At 43.2% G+C, this 6,460-nt stretch overlaps 1 long non-coding RNA gene across 1 annotated transcript; it reads right to left on the bottom strand.

Moving 5' to 3' along the window:
- Positions 1–1,156: 1,156 nt before the first annotated feature.
- LOC110354993 (uncharacterized) lies at positions 1,157–2,839 on the bottom strand. Its single transcript, XR_002407277.2, has 2 exons — positions 2,603–2,839; positions 1,157–1,392 (listed from the first exon to the last, which is right to left on the bottom strand). It is a non-coding gene; the product is annotated as an uncharacterized LOC110354993 (long non-coding RNA).
- Between the last annotated feature and the right edge of the window lie 3,621 nt (positions 2,840–6,460).

Genomic DNA, 6,460 nt, shown 5'->3' with positions numbered 1-6,460 from the left:
GTAAACAAGGCCCGGCCGGCAGGGACGGCGGCGGCCGCGGTCGGGGCTTATATTTTCTTTTATTTCTCTATTTCCCCTCCGCCCGTAGCGCCCAGGGTGTGTGGTTCGGGACCCCGGCACCCCGCGGGCCTCCGGACCGGCCGGCCGAGGCTGCTGAACGGCCGCTCCGCCGTGACCCGGGTTCCGAACTCCCGGCTGAGAGCGATTCCTGTGCTGCGGGAATGTGCTGAAAGGGAATAAAAAGGTCTCAAAAGTGCCTGTGTGTGTTTGGAGTGGCGTTAACGGGACAGCCGTGTGTGCCGTGCCATGGAAACTCCAGGGGCAGGCACCCGCAAGTCTGCTTTATATTCTTAAATGTGCAAAGTGCATTTCATTCTTCATATTTTGCACCCCATAATACTTCATGCAAACTCCGGACAAGGGTTATTTTCTTTTTTTTTGCTGAAGTGCAGCAGCTATAGAACACAAAACATCCGTCCCTCTAGATAAGGTTTATTTTTCCTTGTGGAAAATCCAGAGTTTAGGAAAGAAGTATGGAAATCACCTTTGGACGGGTTCTCCAGCCTTCACCTTTGTGTGTCACACCAATGGGTTTTCAAGTCAACATTTTGACCACAGACCCGCGGGGTCCCACGTTTCTCATTCTCCAAGGAGGGGCAGTTGGGTGGGGATGTTGGGAAGCTGCTGCTCCAGCTCCTCAATGCATATGAATTGTCCTCAGGTGCTGGCAAGAGCCACAGACGTTAAATTTGCAAGGTGTTAAGATAATAAAAGCGGGTTAGAACCCCATCTGAGGAAGCATCGGTTGATTTTTAGCGTTCCCGCTGCACCTGCGATGGCTCATCCCGCGTCTGGAGGAGATCGAGCTGCGGTTTTAATCTGGTCCTGCCTTGTGCGCAGCAATTAATATTTATTACAGTCTGGACTGAGCGATGGTATTTTTTCTCCCTGCTGTGCAGAAGACATGTTTATTAAATCTGCCACAGAAAAGAGTGGAAATTAGGATGAGCTTCAGAAAAGAGCTGCAAACAATTAGTTGTGTTATTTTACTGTGACTTAATTACCGTAACATTCAAATTGACAAAGAGAACATGGATGCTACAGGAGGGGCTTGCTGCTAGCTTTGAAAAGGAAAATGACTGCATTACAACGGGCATGATGTGCTATAATTAACCTGTTTATTATTACTGAGTTATACATTTAATAATCTCTGCTTAGGATGCATTGGAGCGGATAACATGTAGTAAGAACTCATGGCAACACACAAAACTAAGGTGTCTTCAGATGCAAGAGAGCTCCCTGTACATCCCCCACGGCCTGTGTGGGTCCAGGCCAGCACAGGCCCCTGTGAGCCCAGATAAGCCCAGATAAGCTCTCGGTTCTCTGCTGACCCTGAAACAAAACGAGAGAAAGGGGGAAATTATAGCAAGAGGAAGAGCATAACATAAGAATGACCACACGGGGTCAGCTCAAAGGTCTTTCTAGCCCAGAGTGAATACATCTCTAGCACTCTGCTTTTAATTCAGCTTGTACAAATCACCTTTTGACGGCGATTTCAATGGAAAGGAGAGGTGACAAGTTTGACAGGAGCCATAACAGAAATCTGGGGAAGAGTAAGAACACAACAAGCCAAGGTGATAGCGACTGTGCTCCCATCCTGCAACTATTTGCTCCGTAGGAACTCCTGATGTAAAACACAGGGAGAAGGGACTGGCGGGAGCTGAACCTGACACAGCAGCGTCCCCATCTCTCTTCAGGCATTCAAGTGTAGGGATAATAGTAATAATTAAAAGGGGGTTTCTTCGCTCATTATCTCAGGTATCAGTTTGTATGCAATTACATCTGGGCTTTGCAAGGTGATGGCTCCTTGGGGAAGCAGAACAGCTGATACAGATGTTTTATTTGCAACTGCTCTACGCATCCATTGCTGACACTGGGAGACATAGTCACCTCCTTCTCCAGAGGACTGTGCCTTCGGAGCACCTCTGAAAGCAGCTGCTGAGGTTCTACTGAACATGCTGTTAGATTTTTTTACACAACTAATTCTGCAGCTATTTGCACTTGATGTCAATGGGAAGCCTCTGCTCAGGGGTGCTGGCAGAAGCTGGCTCCAATGTTTCATAAAACAACATCTCAGTCCTTTCAGCAGCTTGTCATTTTCCTGTTTTGTTTAATTCCTGTAACTGTCTTCATATGAAACCCTGAAGCTGCAATGTACATTTTGGTTTTCTGTTACAGTGCTTGTTTTTGTAGCGGGAAATGTAATCCTTCAAATGCTTGTGTTTAAGAGAATGCAAATCAGCTTGCCAGCACAATGCCTTGGGAACGCTTCTTTCATGCAAAACCCAGCTAGATAAATAAGGAGGGGATGAAGGAGGGGAAAAGGGATTGTTTGCCTCTATAAACAACAAGAATTAATTATGCTCAGTAAATGACAGATAGGTTAAGATCAAAATGTGACTCTTTCTCAATGTGGGTGAAGTCTGCACTCCTGTCTCCAAGTAGCATCAAACCCCATGCACAGCCCGGCCGGTGCCACAGGACAAGGACAAGAGCTGGGACATGTGGCTGTCCTGTAGAGCCACGGAGGGATGTAAAATACCTCTGTCCAAATCTGAAACGTCTCTGGATCATGTCTGTTCCATCCGGGAAACACCAGCCCATCGCCGACCCTGCCACAGGGCAGGAAAACAGGTTATTGTTTGCTGGTGCCCTCACCACCCTGAGCTGCAGTAGGAAAAGAGACCTGAGTCCGAGTTCTGGTTCCATGCAGCCAACTGGAGAAAAGAGCCAAGTGCATTTGAAAGCTCATAGGGAGCAGAATATATCCATGCTATACAGGCATTTCTCTGATGGTGATGTCCCAGTACTTGGCAGCCAACAGCTGTGTGTACGCTTATATACATCTTAAATTGTAAACTTGTCACGAGGCGTCTCTGCTGTCCCAGTTCCAGCCACGCACAGTCTGCTCAAGCGCAGGAGGAACAACCGAGGGCACGTAGAGCTCACACCACTGTGCTCCTGCACAGCCGGGAAGGTTATGAAAATCAGAGAATAGGGAAAATCAAGGAATTACTGCCCCCTGCAACAGCATTTGTGGAGATCAGCTCTTCTTGTTTGTCCCCAGATAGGAAAAGTCACTCTGCCTCATTCTCCCTCCTTCCACCTTGCCCTTGTAGGGGTTTGACAGTCAATTATTTCACATTTGCAAACCCATTTTCAAGCCTTTTTTGAAAGTAAGTGATAGAAGTGCAAATTCTTATTATTGCTCTTCAAGAGGTTTTTGCAAAGATGCTCGTTAATGAGCTTGCTTAATGAGCTTTCTTAAATCTATATTTATATCCTATATACAGCTGTATATAGATAGAGCAGTGCCTAAAATACGTATGGATTGCACACACAGATGCCTAGGAAAACGAAGGCTGATTAACACACATCTTTTTCTGTTATTACTGTGCAAGTATTTATTCCTTTTCCCTTGGAAACTGGAGAGATAAAAGATCCATTCTGGAATAAAATAATTTTGTGCATATGCGCTAGATGGTTTTGTTTATGAGACCCAAGTATGTGAGTGTATGCGAGACAGATGGTGTGTCTGTTTGTGAAAGATATGATGCGTGGATGAATGTGTGTAAAAATACAGGTTTCTTAAGAGGTCTTTTTTTTAAAAAAAAAGAAAAGGAAAAGACAAAATAACAAATGTCTGCTTGCTACATTATTTCACTGTGTCATGCTCTTTGCCAATATGACAGAGGAGTGTTCCCGCGGCAGGGAAAGCTGCCCCAGAAAGTGAAGGGTGCTGCCCTTGGGGTTTCGAGCTGGGCATCGTGAATTCTCTTCAAGTTTTAAAAGTCCTGGAAAGTTTTGATAAGCAAATGCTTGCTGGGCTCTGCTTCTCTATTGGCTGCTGCTTCGCCGCCAGATTTTGACACAAATAATCTGATTGAAAAATCAGGGAGGGGAACGGGGGCAAGAAAACAGAGAGAGAAAAAAGGAGAAGTATCTATTTCAGCAGACTGCGACTAAGCGAAAAAGTGGAAGAGGAGTCCAGCGAGAAGACAACGTCCCGCTTGTCTGGGGAGATTTCAAGGCGAATCCAGTAAAGCAAAGTCCCCCAAACAGGTGATTGATTTATTATTTTAAATGCTCCCTCATTTCATTGTTTCTTTACCATTTCTCTCGTGTTTTTCTAAGCTTTTTCTTCTTTGCTTGTGTTTGCAAATATGTAACATACTCCACTGCCTAAGCCACTTGTCCTGAGGGTGCCTTTAGGGTAATAGTTCACTTAATTCAAATGAGTCAAGCCTTTAAAAATTATACACTGTGTACTTCAGTCTCACGTGTGAAAATGGTAATAGCAGGACAAAATATAAAAGATGTGACAATGGTCTCGGGTACCTGCACCCCAACAAGCTCCACGCAGCAGAAATAGTTTCTAGATGTCAACTTTTGTACTTAAGCATTGAGGAGAGGGCGTATGTTATTTTCCCTTTTAATTGCTCTTGTATGGGGCCAGACCTTTAAATTCAGAAAGCAGCACACCTCTGCTGACATCAGTTAATCTGTGCCAATTTTGCTAGATGATAACCCAGTCTCTCCTGTTGAGTTTTGCTTCAAATCTATCTTTTATTATTTTCCCATGCTTTTTAAGTACAGGCTGATCTAATGTAACAATTTTTGGTATATGGAATTAGCCCAGATGCTCGTATACGACCACATTGATTCAATACATTAAGCATGAAAGCATCTATATTATACTTTAAGGTGATATAGAATTTGTCAGGTTGCTCTATATAAATCTATCCATGGAAACCTAAGGCAAAATTTGCTAAAGCCAGTGGCATTCCCAGCTAAATGAGTTTCCTGAATAACAAATGCTGCGATTATATTCTGAACATTTTTTCTCTATACTACGGATGTACAAGCATTTCCATTCCACTTCTTGGACAACATTTCCAGCAGAATTTGCTGCCCCCACCATCACGTCCACTTTCCCCGTCTTACTACAGCAATTAAAAAGGTTCTGCTCATTTTTTCCCTAACAAAGCTGCATCCGAGTTACTTGCCCCATTTGATATCGCAATGGTGAACGTGATCAATATTGTTGTAAAGAACTTGAATTCTTTGTGAATATTCTTTTATATTTAAAGAGTTAGGAGTCCGTAAGACCTCTTATTTTATTTGGGCTTAAAAATTTCACACACAGGTTGTGTCCTGTTTTGTGCTTTTTTCCTCAAAAATGTAGTGTTCTGAAAGACAAACTGTTCTTTCTTTTTGGAAGCTTCACCCTTACCAGAAAGAACAGGAAAAAAGCAATATTAAGATTTAAATATAAGCAATGGGAAGGAAATAAGCCTCTTTTTGTCTAAAACTTTCTGCACTCATCAACTTATATAAAGACATATCCCAATTGCAAGTTAAAATTATGTCTCTCCGCTGAGTGTAGAGTGAAAAAGTGTTTCATCTCTACCATTAACCTGGTAAATTTGAAAACAGGATCATGTCATTTTAGAGGAAAATGAAAGCTTAAGAATGGAACTTACTCTGCAAATTGGGTTCCCGATTCAGCGTGGCACAATCCTGCAAGCACCTGTTCCCAAATACGGTGTTTGGTGTTATAAATCCTGTCACTGAAGGAACCAGAGACAACAGCTCCACAATCTACTTAAGTGAGAATACGGATTTGTTCTAAATTGTATCAAAGAGCCCAATGCTGTATTTTTGGGTACCGCAAGCTGCTATGCAGTTAAGTGGGAGTTAGGGCTTCACAAGGAACACGGGACTGAGTGAAATTAGGATTCTGAAGTCATAAACAACCCCCTAAATATATATATATATATATATCAGGAAAACAAACAAAAAAGACGTAACAAAACAACCCCAACTTTTAATTTGGTTCTCGCACAATCACCAGCGCTTCAGTTTCACATTACAGTTTTACATGTCATTCTCTGCAAAATCACCAGAGAGCATCACTGAGGATAAAGGACCTTTGAGCATAGGAGGGGAACGTGCAAATGCTGAGTCTCCTTTCAGATGTGACTGCAGAGTTTATAACTCGTAGCAGAAGCCCTTCAAAGGTACTTCAGATTAGGTACCTAAAATAATGAAGCAGGTATTTTTTCCCTTGGGTCCTTTCACTGTCTTTTCCTCATGGCAGATTACTACAACAGTATTGTACAGCTACATGAATGGCAAACAAATAAGAATGTCAATTCTAGCCAGCTACTGATTTTATATTCTACACAGCATCTGGGGTTTGGGTCTCACTCCTGCCCAGGCAATGAACTCCCTTGTGCACTTGCCAGTCAAGGCAGAAATTGCTGCCGCAGGGGCCAGCAAGAATAGACTCCATAGAAATAAAGCTTTTAGCAAAAGGTTGAAGCTAAATTACATTGGAAGCTTCAAAGACTTTAAGATGTAACGGGGTCTGTTGTCCACAGCAGTGCTGTCCCTGTGA

This window comes from Columba livia, chromosome 19 (genome assembly GCF_036013475.1).
Source record: "Columba livia isolate bColLiv1 breed racing homer chromosome 19, bColLiv1.pat.W.v2, whole genome shotgun sequence".
Lineage (NCBI taxonomy): Eukaryota > Metazoa > Chordata > Aves > Columbiformes > Columbidae > Columba > Columba livia.
This window is presented reverse-complemented; position numbering and strand designations above follow the sequence as displayed.